This window comes from Rhinopithecus bieti, unplaced genomic scaffold (genome assembly GCF_001698545.2).
Source record: "Rhinopithecus bieti isolate Rb0 unplaced genomic scaffold, ASM169854v2 scaffold_12189, whole genome shotgun sequence".
In the NCBI taxonomy this organism is placed as follows: Eukaryota; Metazoa; Chordata; class Mammalia; order Primates; family Cercopithecidae; genus Rhinopithecus; species Rhinopithecus bieti.
This window is the reverse complement of record NW_016807086.1, coordinates 412,839-425,870: the sequence shown is the minus strand read 5'-3', so window position 1 is coordinate 425,870 and position 13,032 is coordinate 412,839. Positions and strand designations below refer to the sequence as shown.

The 13,032-nt window shown below is 37.5% G+C and overlaps 1 protein-coding gene across 2 annotated transcripts in view; it reads right to left on the bottom strand.

Moving 5' to 3' along the window:
- Positions 1-13,032, bottom strand: part of KIAA0825 (KIAA0825 ortholog) — a 244,310-nt gene that overhangs the window by 205,207 nt on the left and 26,071 nt on the right. The window contains exons 4-6 of one of the 2 annotated variants that reach the window (XM_017880119.1): positions 11,248-11,399; positions 5,696-5,735; positions 1,451-1,520 (exon numbers count right to left, since the gene is read on the bottom strand). The gene's annotated coding sequence lies outside the window, so the exon portion shown is untranslated. The remainder of the gene's footprint in view (positions 1-1,450; positions 1,521-5,695; positions 5,736-11,247; positions 11,400-13,032) is intronic. The other variant, XM_017880120.1, reaches the window with a different exon arrangement.

The window sequence follows — 13,032 nt, the reverse complement described above, 5'->3', positions numbered from 1 at the left end:
TTTTTTTTTTTTTTTTTTTTTTTTTTTTTTTTTTTTTTTTTTTTTTTTGAGACGGAGTCTGGCTCTGTCACCCAGGCTAGAGTGTAGTGGCCGGATCTCAGCCCACTGCAAGATCCGCCTCCCGGGTTCACGCCATTCTCTTGCCTCAGCCTCCCGAGTAGCTGGGACTATAGGCGCCCGCCACCTCGCCCGGCTAATTTTTTGTATTTTTTAGTAGAGACGGGGTTTCATCATGTTAGCCAGGATGGTCTCGATCTCCTGACCTCGTGATCCTTCCGTCTTGGCCTCCCAAAGTGCTGGGATTACAGGCTTGAGCCACCGCGCCTGGCCGAGAAAATGATTTTATCATTGATGTTGCAGTTTGTAACTTAATTTGCAATAATATTCACAATACTGTCAAGTGTTTCAACTTCAATAGAAGGAACTTTCAAATGCTTTACTTTGATTTAATGAATTAGATAAGAAACTTGAACCATAAATATTGGAATTAATTGATTTTCTACAATTAGAAGTATCCAATAATACCGATGTACTACTGGCATAATTTAATGATTGACATTCTTCTAATGGAGAGAATACATTAACAACTATTGTTTCACTTTTCATACATGCACAAGAAAACTTGAAACTAAAAATAAAGGAAATTAATTCAGAACAGTCACTTGATCTAAATAAGTCATGCCTGACAGAGTGGTATACAAATGTACCTTCTGTGGCTAAGTATTAAAAGGTAATATTTTTAAATATGGTCTTAAAATAAAACTATGCATTAGATGTTGATGCCTCTTTCACATATTTAAGTCTTGTTTTCATGTGGTCAGTTATACCATTATAGAGTCATCATGGTGAATGGTAAATGTCAACAAATATTTTATGTGAGTTACACATTAATTATTTCCAGCAAATCAAGGAAATTCAGTATTATTCCTGTCTGATAAATGTGCACTGATATTTTGTTTTGTTATCACTGTTGCTAAAAAATGATTATTATAAAATAAAAATACATTATCCAATAATAAAATAAATAAGTAGTTGTAGTTTTATGCCATATGGTACATGATAAACAAAACCTTTTTAGTGGCCACACACAAAGGCATGTGCCTGTAGTTCCAGCTACTATGAGACTGAGGTGGGAGCATTGCTTGAGCCCAAGAGTTCATGCCTGTAGTGTGCTAGTATTGTGCCTGTGAAAAGCTGCTGCATTCTAGCCTGGGCAACATAGTGAGACTCTATCTCTTAAAAAAAAAAGCCCCACAAAAAAAACAAGTTTGGACAATATTCACTCTATGACAAGACTAAATAAATACTGGGAAATGTGCAATCAACTGACCAGGGCATGGGCACATCAAGTGGCCAGTAGGGCTGGCAGCATTAAGTACTTCTGCTACCACTATCACCCAAACCTGAAGGAGTTAGCTGTACCTAACTGCTCATGTCTGAGTGTACTCACTTTATCAGTAAGCACCCTTCCTGCCATTCTTGAAAAAGATGTTTTACTTTACAATTCTTCTGGAAAGAATCTAAAAAAGAAAAATGGGCTATTAGCAATTTAGCCACATGTTAAAGTGTGAGCTTCATTCATTACACTGGTGTCTCACATATGAGACCATGTCACAATTTAGAAGTACACAGTATAGGTCTATCTAAACCTATTCTGGTTAATTTATATATAACTGTTAAATAATGCTTCACTCAAAATGAAAATCTGCAATTCATTAAAATTATAATCTACCTTTCTATGGCATGACATGGAAAGATTTCCAGAATATTATATTATTTAATTTAAAAAATTGTAGAACTATATATACAGCATAATACAGGATATTTTTGAAAAAACAAACTATCCCATAAAATAATAAAGAATACACACTAATCTATTAGCAGTGCTTATCTGCGGGTGATAGAATTAAAAAGGGACAGCTGAAAGGGAATGTTAATTCTTTATAATCTATTTTTTTGATATGATAATGAGTGTTTCACTTTTGACATCTGAAAAGTAAAAAATGAGTAAGAACAATATAATAAATGTTGATGAAAAGAATCAAACTCTAAAACATTTGAAGAGATTTATTCTGAGCCAAATATGAGTGACTATGGCCCATAACACAGCTCTCAGGAGGTGCTGAGAACATGTGCCCGAGTTGGTCAGGGTACAGCTTGGTTTCATGTATTTTAGGGAGAAATGAGACATCAATCAAATACATTTATGAAATACATTGGTTTGGTTCAGAAAGGCGGGACAACTCAAAGCGTGGGGGGGTTGGGGGGTGTTGTTCCAGGCTATAGGTAAATTTATACATTTTCTGGTGACGATTGGTTGAGTTTGTCTAAAGACCTGGGATTGATAGAAAGGAAATGTTCAGGTTAAGATAAAAGATTGTGGAGACCAAGGTTCTTTTAAGTCTTTCTTTCTTTTTTTTTTTGAGAGGGAGTCTCGCTCTGTCACCCAGGCTGGAGTACAGTGGCACAATCTCGGCTCACTGCAACCTTCACCTCCCAGGTTCAAGCAATTCTCCTGTTTCAGCCTCCCTATTAGCTGGGACTACAGGCATGTGCCACCATGCCTGGCTAATTTTTTGTATTTTTAGTAGAGACAGAGTTTCACCATGTTGGCCTGGCTGGTCTCAAACTCCTGACCTCAAGTGATCCACCCGCGGAGGCCTCCCAAAGTGTTGAGGTTACAGGTGTTAGCCACCAGGCCCAGCCTCTTTTGAAGTTTTAAAGTGGTGGCTGTTAGAGTCAACAGATGACAAATGTTTCCTATTTAGATCTTTAAAAGGTACTAGACTTTTAATTAATCTCTTCAGGATTGGGAGGGCCAGGAAGAAAAAGATATAGCTATATTAATAGAGATTCTTTATAGATGCAGATATTCCCCCACAAAGAAAGGCTTTGCAGGGCCATTTCAAAATATGGCAGGGAAACATATTTTGGGGTAAAATATTTTGTTTTTCTTCCTTTTCTCGTAACGATATCCAGAGTCAGACTGGAAAGTCACGATATATACAGTTAAATCAAACCCATCTGATGAGAATTTACGGTTTGTAGGGCATGACTCCCCAGACCCCTTAGAAATTTGGGCAAGATTAAAAAAAAAAATCAGACCTTAGTCCTCATAAATATTACAAGGCATTAGCTAACGGTGTATCAACTGAATGATACAAGTATCAAATGATCTAGGAGTCTTGCAGCAGGGAGCTCCCTATGGGCAGATGGAAATAGGAAAGGCAAGCCCCAAGAAAAAGGAAGGCAAAGGATCTCCTAAAGGTGGGAGCCAGTGATCTTCCAAAATCCATAGCCTCACAGACCCCACAGTTGGAGACATTTTAATCTCCCACTATACATAGGTTCAAGCCCTCTCCAACTTGGGGAATGATCCACAACTAATAAAGAAAGGATGGCCAGGCTTGGTGGCTCATGCCTGTAATCCCAGCACTTTGGGAGGCTGAGGCGGGTGGATCACGAAGTCAGGAGTTTGAGACCAGTCTGGCCAACATAGTGAAACCCCATCTCTACTAAAAATACAAAAAATCAGTCGGGTGTGGTGGTGTGTGCCTGTAATCCCAGGTACTCGGGAGGCTGAGGCAGGAGCGTCGCATGAACCCAGGAGGCAGAGGTTGCAATGATCCAAGATCATGCCATTGCACTCCAGCCAGGGTGACAGTGTGAGACTCCATCTCAAAAAAAAAAAAAAAAAAAGGACATAAGAAGCCCCAGACATTAACTTGAGAAGTAGATAATGAGTCAGTCTGCTTATCTCCCTGCTGTTCCACAACCTCACCTCTTACTAACTTGATTATTGACAATATATAATTAGGTCTTCATTTTTTAAAATTAATTTTTGTCAGTTTGTCTTTTTAGAGACAAGGTCTCACTTTGTCACCCTGGCTGGAGTTCAGTGGTGCCACTATAAGCTCACTGCAGCCTTGAACTTTTTAAACTCAAGCAATCATCCTGCCTCAGCTTCACAAATAGCTAGAATTACAAGTATGAGCTACCGTACCCAACTCTGGTTCTCATCTTGAAATTTCTGTGTACTGCGATCCCACTCCTAAACCCCATTCACAGCTACCTGCTCCAGTTTCATGGACTACCATCAACTGGGGGCCCTTGTAATTAAAATGATGAGAACATCCCTGGAGCATAAATGGAACTGTTTTGGAGAACCAGAGCAGAAAATTCATGGATGAAAATAGTGAAAGACAAAATTGAAGAAGTATGCTATGGCCAGATATTTTAAGGCCCTTGTTTTTTCTCTCCAGGAGGAAAATATTTGGACTTTATCCTATAGATAACAGGGCATCATAAATTTTTTTTTACTTAGGCAGTGCATGACTAGTGTTTTATAAATATTTAAAAAACAAGGTGTTAAGATGGTTTGGTGTGGGTTGAGAGAACAGAGAGAAGAAAATCAATTAGAAAGACAGTTAATCAGTAGATATAAAGGTGATGATAAATAGGAAGAGGATGTGGCCATAAGGAAAAAAAAAAAAAAAAAACAAAGATAGATCTGAAATGACTGTACAGGATATGATAGAAAGCTTAGGGCCACTGAGTGAGGCAGACGATTACAGCTCAGAGAAAACCAGGCCGCTGTTACATGTTCAGGCACAAACACATTTGGGCTTTAGGCCCAAATCACCAGAGAAACTAAACAGGGCACATGTGAAAATTACAAAACCATGTTAAGAGGCAAAAAGATTGTGGATTACATAATTAGAAACTAGCAATGGTAAAGCCAAAGTATGGTTCTCCCTGAGCAATAAAAATCAGTGTGGAAGAAGACCAATTATAACAGTGGTGACTAAAATAAAGAGGTGGACATTGTCCATGCAATGCATATTTGATATCAAAGGCTTTTATGGTCTTGCTAAAGGCAGCCATAGATACCATACATTGCATACACATGCCTGCCTTTGGCTGAGGAGTGAGTGACTACTACGTTTGCCCATATGGATTTCTGCAGGCCAGGGCCCCAGGATAGACCAGAATAGAAAGATGAGACTATAAGAAGTTTATGCAGTAGAGGATAAACTATTACAAAGAAAATTATTGATGTTTAATCTGAATGACAGAATGGTAGCTTATGAATAGATTTTTAACAACTTAGGAGGAAAATACTGGTAAGAAGGCATGGCAAATTCGTGTTATAGATAATGATTTTGAGTAGGCCATATAAGTGGAAATGTTCAGAATACAGAGGAAGGTGGTATGTGAGAGAAGTGCATGAGAAAAGATAGTGCTCAGGATGTCACAGTGTAGTTCATAAGACTAAGATGTAGCCAATCATAACAAAGTATTATTTTTTATCTGTAAAAAACCCTTAACATATACACAAAATAAACACAACGTGAATAAGAGAATAAGCATTTATAGCAGTGTATCATGTTGCTATGGTTTGAATATTTGTCCCCTCCAACACTGATGTTGAAATTTAATCCTCAATGTGGCAGTATTGAGAGGTGAGGCCTTAAAGAGGTGATTGGGTCATGAGAGCAAAGCCGTCATGAATGGAGTAATCCATGCATGAATTATGGATTACTAGATTAATGGGTTAATAGATTAATGGGAGTGGGATGGTGGCTTTATAAGAGAATGAGAGATTTGAACAAGCATGCTCAGCCCCCTCACCATGTGATACCCTGCATCACCTCTGGACTCTGTAGAGAGTCCCCACAAATGAGAAGGCTCTCACCAGATGTGGCCTCTTGATCCTGGACTTCTCAGTTCCAGAACTGCAAGAAATACATTCCTTTTCTTTATAAATTGTCCAGTTTTAGGTATTCTGTTAAGAGCAACAACAAGTAGACTAGTACACATACAGTAATAAAATTAAACTAACTTATATTGCTGCTTCATTACTTGGTGAGAGAAGAGACACATCTACTCACGGAAGAATCCATTTACTCAATAACGGCACCTTACATTTATAAATTATAATAGTTGTCTACTAACATCTCCTTAAATATGTAAGTTACAGAGGTAATAAATGAGGTGACCAAGATTTTAGTTATAATTAAAAGAAAAAACTTAACTCTTCTTAAAAAATTTTTTTGTTGAATTTGCTGGATAATGACCCACTGGTTTAAAAGATGCACAGCAATTTAATGTACGGGTGTACACACATATCTTAAAAGAAAGCTTCACTTACCCTAAACACTTACTCTTATATTTTCTATTCTATTCCTTTTCGTTTTTTCATTTTTTTTTTCTTTTTAATGCTGCCTATATCTTCTAAGTTGATTTCAGCATCTGTAGTTTGGCTTAGAGATTTTTAGATTAAAAGGAGACATTTATGATCATTTTATAGAACCATCTGTAAAGCTATGATTGAAAATCCAGAAGAGATATATTTAAGAAAAGGTAAAAAAGAAAAAAAAGCAGAAAATGAAGGGTTGGGATCTACTAACAGAGAATGGGAAAAGAGACAAAGGATAGATAAAGTCGGGTCACAGGATGGACAAAAACAGTACCAAAGAGAACAACACTGCAAAAATGAATGTGAAGTCAACAAAAGCTTATTTCAATATATATCTTTACCTTTACTGCAGCGTATTTCAAAGTGTAGTCCAAAACTAATGTAAGCCAAAATACCAGGGATACTTGTTAAAAATTCAGATACCTGTGCCCCATCCCAGACCTAGTGAATTAAACTCTCTTTGGCAATTGAAAAGTTTCCCAGGGCATCCTTTTAACTAAGCATTTTTATCTCAATGCATTTTACAAATCAGCTTTCAAAGTGGTACTTTCCAAAAACATGCCAGCTCACTTCACTCATAGGTATATTTCTGAAAAGTTGTTAGGTGTGTACTTGTGCACCAAACCATCATTCCCCTAAAGACTATCATGATCATTTCAGAATTATGTTCATCCAGAAAGAAACAAACCAGATTTGAGACCATTCAACCTTTAAACAAACATTCTTTATCTAATTTTTCTGTATTACTTACCTAAGAGGTTGACCAAATGGACTTGCATACTCATTATCTTTACTTAGTTTAGAAGTATGTATATTTAAAAATATAATATACTGTTAACACATTCCATTTTGACTTTGAACACTTTGAACTAATTACACTAAACTTAACTGGTTAAGTATCGTAATCAAGTGGCACTTAGCAGAACTCATGAACACAGAAAGTGCCACAGGAAGACAGTTTTCAGAAAATACAAAAACTAAGGTTTGTGGTTTGGACTCAAACCACAAACAAAGATATCCCTTTATGTGGTGAGCTCTGCTAACAGAAAGTATTTGTCAACTTCTTGCCAATAGATAGCCAAGAAGTATGAGATATGAATCTATTCAATTCAAAGATGGAAATAATAGCTAAGAACAACAGTAGTTAATATTTATTCACTTATCTCATTAGAGGTTTCCTTCTAAATCCTTTATATGCATTAACTAATGTAATCCTTACAACAATTCTGTAGACTGTGGCTTTAGACCTTATTTCCCAGATGAGGATGCTGAGGTATAGAATTACATAATTTTCCTGAGATTCCACAGCTAGAAATAGGAGGTGAGATTCAAAACCAGGCAGCCTGTCTCCAGAATCTACATTCAAAGACAGTGGGCTACACTAGGATTTTAAGAAAGTCTTAGATATTGGAACAATTACCTGCCTCTATATAAATGCTTTCTGTTTATGTTTTGGGGTGTTTTTTTTTTTTTCCTGTTCTTTATACAATTGATTTTAAGATAAATTGTGACTACCTTGCATCCCTGTTTATGTTCAGTTGCTAGATCTCATTATAAAGGACTTGAAATATGACAGGAATTCCAAAATTAGCATCAAATAGGAATTCAGCATCATACAGAAAAATAAAAATGTGTTTTAAAAGATACTTAATTCTGAATTTAAGGGCAGAATAGTATAGTGGTTTACAGCTGTGCTTCTCAATCTTTCATGTGCTGGTCACCTAAGTACATTGTTAGAAATGTAGATTTTCAGCAGCTCTGAGATTCTGCATTTGTAGCAAGTTCCTGGGTGATGGTAACACCACTGGCCTGAAGATCATATTTTGAGTAGGAAAGGTTCAGAGTTCAAACTCTGGAGTCACACTGCTTATGTTTCTTTTCTTCTTTTTTGAGAAGGAGTCTCATTCTGTCACCCAGGCTGGAGTAAAATGGAATGGTCCCAGCTCACTGCAACCTCTGCCTCCTGGGTTCAAGCGATTCTCCTGCCTCAGCCTCCCCAGTAGCTGGGACTACAGGCATGTGCCATCATACCCGGCTAATTTTTGTATTTTTAGTAGAGACAGGGTTTCACTATGTTGGCCAGGCTTGTCTTGAACTCCTGACCTTGTGATCCGTCTGCTTTGGCCTCCGAAAGTGCTGGGATTACAGGCGTGAGCCACCGTGCCTGGCAACACACTGCTTATGTTTCACTACCAGCTCCATTACTTACTAGTTGTATAACCTTCTCCTCATATACCTCTACTATATCCGTAAAAGAGTGAGAACATTAAAGAGTTGTTACCAGGATTACATGGGATAATCCATAGTTAGTACATAGAAGAGTCTTAGCACATAGAAAGAACTCAATAAAGGTTATCTCTCAGTATTACTGAAAAATATTAAAAGCATATATTGTATCCCATTAGAAAGCCATTTATAGAATTGATTGATCTAGCAGAAACACTAAATAAAATGTCATCATTCTTTTCCAGGCAGTCACAAGAACATCACTGTACAATGAAGGACATTAAATATGTAAGTTAGAACCACTATCCAGCTTTATTAAATACATAAATCTGAAAGTGCTCTAAATGAATTTGCATATAGCTGGTTTGGTCTATGATATTTAAAGAGCATATTTTGTTTCTATGCCAGAAAACTTTTCTATATTGCAGGTACACACTGAGTTCCAATTCATTTATTTGAATAGCTTCCTCTGAACTTCGAAAAAGCCATTTTAGTTTAAAAAATTTTATTTCAATGAAATATATGTCAGTACTAGTATTAATATCAACAATAACAATGATTTAAAATATTTGTTCAAGGAAGAACACTGCTACAGTTTAAATAAATTCAGAGGATTTAATCAATGCCTTCATAGACAACTGTACACATATTCAAACTATAATACAATGCAGCACAATTACTTCCTGCCTTTGAGAACTGAGACTTAAAAGAATATTATTTATCAAAAATGTGGTGATTGAATAATAATCCCAAATCAGAGGAGCCAATGTGTAGGAAAAGTAGAGTTAGCACCAGAAATGAAGATAACATTTCATAGTAACTTCCCAAATGAAAACTCTAAGAAATGTATTCCAACAATGTTGAAAAATAAAGACATAGAAGGAATGGAGTACATTAGAAAAGAAAAACTAATGTTTACCCAGTCATTGATTAAAACCAGAGGCAGGTGTTTCAATCAAGAAGATGATGAGAGCTAGAAAGTGTTTTTGGTTGGTGGCTATCTTTAAGAGTCAGCAAGAAAAGGTCAATAAATAATTTGCTTACCCCTTTATCTTTTATTTTTCCAACATAGGTGATTAAAAAAACAACTGTGGTACAAATTCTATTACATTTATTTTTCTAAATCAAAACTAGATTCAACATAGGCAATACAGACCTGCCAAGTAAAATCATGACAGATAAGAATCAAGGAAAAGGGAGGGATCTGGGTGAGTGGATTATTCTTTCCTCTCTGCCCTTTCTCTTTCCCTACCGATTGGTGTTCCTGGCTGCTCCTTTGTCTGCTGTGGTACTAGGTTTTTTAAAAAACACACAACACATCAGATTTTACTTTCATTTTACTTTCTATGACAAGTGTTATTTTAAAATAGTAAGATTTTACCAAAACTCTGTATAACAATGCTTTATATAAAGGACTGCCAGATGTAGTTTCCAAGACAGGGCTTACCTGTACTCAATTATATCAAATAAGCATTCACAAAATGAAATTAAACATGTGCTCTTAGTGAAAAAAATATCAATAGTGAAATATGAAGTTCTTTGTATCTATAGAGGTGATAACACCAACAAGATCAAATCATTAGGATTAGAGGTACAAGAGGAATAGAATTTCAACAGAAATATACCAACATCATGTCTTGTTATTTGGGTTTACATTTTTCTTAATCAAATACTGAAAAACATAAATTTAATGAAAATGCCTAAGCTAACTGTTTTCCATTTATAAATTAGCTGTCTCTCACCTCCAGAGGAGCAAGGAATTCCACTTCTGTATGACTTATTTATGCCTCTTGGATTTATCACATGCATTTTTTAATGACCCTGAACCAAAGGAAATGTAGAAACCTATTTGAAAAGTTGACATTAAGGTTGTGACACCAACCAAAACAACCAGAGAACTTAAAGTTAAACTGACACACAATCCCCAAATCAGTCTGTTATACTCCTAATTTAAAAAACAGTTCTAATGTGAAATTGTGATAGCATGTCAGCCTCTGCTTTGAAACTCCTGAATTTTGTCATTTGGTGTTTGTGTCACAACCTTAATAATATTTAAATATACTTTTTAATATCTATTATTTAAAAAATATCTTTGGATTGAAGATACTCTAAAGCTTTGAAGAAGCCAACCTCAAAGCACTGCAATCCTAGCATGCCACTTTTATTAGAAGTAGTGCATAAAACATTTGCTGTTGACAAATCTAATTCATTAAAAGGTGAGATGGATGCATTTTAAAATAACTGGCTGGCATCATTATCTGCAGCGCCTTTTATAAATTATTCCTCTTTTCCCTTTTGACTGAACTTGTCACAGTTCCTTTCAGAGTCTGAGTGTTATGCCTTATAGTCAATGCTTTCAACATGTTTAGAAAAGTCACAAGTTAAACAAGCAGTGGTATTTTATTTCCTAGAAATAAGAAAGGGTAACAAAAATACTAATTATTTCATTCAATTCATTGATTTTGAACTAAAGACAAGTAAAGTCAGTTAGTGGTGGTTTCATCTCACATGAAGAATTTAAAAATAAAAGTATACTGTTTGCATAAAATGGGGAATTTCAAAGAAAGGAACATAAAGAGAGATGCTGGTGGCCCTGCTGCAGTGTTGTGTAGAAGACTGGGTTAAAAATCGAATTGTGCTTTCCCTAACATTGGAGATCAGGTAAATCAAAAAGCTGACAGCTGGCTGGCACACTGACTTCCTAAAGGAGAATTCTAACTGTATTCTCTTAGAGGCCAAAGGAAGAGAATTATAGAAGCTTTCAAGGAAACTGAATAGGCACAGTACAAATTACGCAAAATAAGAAGAAAAACATTTCTTACCTAATTTTATTTCAGAAGACACTAAGAATGAACTGGTCTTCTAATCCTAAGGAGGTAGAAAATTATTTTCTCAAGAGTTGTCAGCAGAACCGTCTCTTCTCTAGTACCTTCAGCAAAGTTTTTTTTTTTTTCCCAAAGTATGTAAAACGTACCTGAAAAATGATTGGACAAAGATTTATCACTGCCACAATGGGATGGAGGGCATATTCACATTAGTTGCCCAGATGACTAGTTACAGTACTATCATTAAATCATGACATATGGACTTGAGTCAGGAAGAAGAGATGTTGGAAATACACAAAGACATCCTGAAGATTACATACCTAAGAAAAGCTTATTAATAAGAGAGTCCATAGATTGTAGCAACACAGGTAATAGGGGCACCTTGGAAAATGCATATTTAAAACATTCCTTCTATTTTCATTAAAAATTTATCACTCCTAAAGAAATGTATCATGAAGAGAGTAACATGCAGTTGTACCACATAAAACAAGCAATGTTATTCAATCCAAATACTTTTTTTCTTGTTTAGTTACTATTTGCTCCAAATTATTTATTAAAACCATCTTTTCCCCACTCTTCTGGATGATCCTGTTAAAAACAGATTCCTTGGGGAGGCGCTTCCAAGATGGCCAAATAGGAACAGCTCCGGTCTACAGCTCCCAGTGAGATTGACGCATAAGACAGGTGATTTCGGCATTTCCAACTGAGGTACCTGGTTCACTTCATTGGGATTGGTTGGACAGTGGGTGCAGCCCATGGAGAGTGAGTCAAAGCAGGGTGGGGTGTCACCTCACCCGGGAAGTGCAAGGGGTCAGGGTATTTCCCTTTCCTAGCCAAGGGAAGCCATGAGTGTCTGTACCTGAAGGAATGGTACACTCATGTCCAAATACTGTGCTTTTCCCATGGTCTTGGCAACTGGCAGACCAGGAGATTCCCTCCTGTGCCTGGCTGGGTGGGTCCCACAACCAAGAAGCCTTGCTTGCTGCTAGCGCAGCAGTCTGAGATCGACCTGGGATGTTAGAGCTTGGCAGTGGGAGCGATGTCGGCCATTGTTGAGGCTTCAGTAGGTGGTTCTATGCTCACAGTGTGAACAAAGCGGCCCAGAAGCTCGAACTGTGTGGAGCCCACCACAGCTAAGCAAGGCCTACTGCCTCTCTAGATTCCACATCTGGGGGCAGGGAATATCTGAACAAAAGGCAACAGACAGCTTCTGCAAACTTAAACGTCCCTGCCTCACAGCTCTGAAGAGAACAGTGGTTCTCCCAGCATGGCGTTCGAGCTCCAATAATGGAAAGACTGCCTCCTCAAGTGGGTTCCTGACCCCCGTGTAGCCTGACTGGGAGATACCTCCCAGTAGGGGCTGACAGACACCTCACACAGGCAGGTGCCCATCTGGGATGAAGCTTCCAGAGGAAGGATCAGGCAGCAATATTTGCTGTTCTGCAGCCTCCACTGGTGATACACAGGCAAACAGGGCCTGGAGTGGACCTCCAGCAAACTCCAACAGATCTGCAGCTGAAGGACCTGTTTGTTAAAAGGAAAACTAACAAACAGAAAAGAATACCATCGACATCAACAAAAAGGACATCCACACCAAAACCTTATCCATAGGTCACCAACATCAAAGACCAAAGGTTGATAAAACCACAAAGATGGGGAAAAATCGGCCGGGTGTGGTGGCTCAAGCCTGTAATCCCAGCACTTTGGGAGGCCGAGACGGGCGAATCACGAGGTCAGGAGTTCGAGACCATCCTGGCTAACACGGTGAAACCCCGTCTCTAC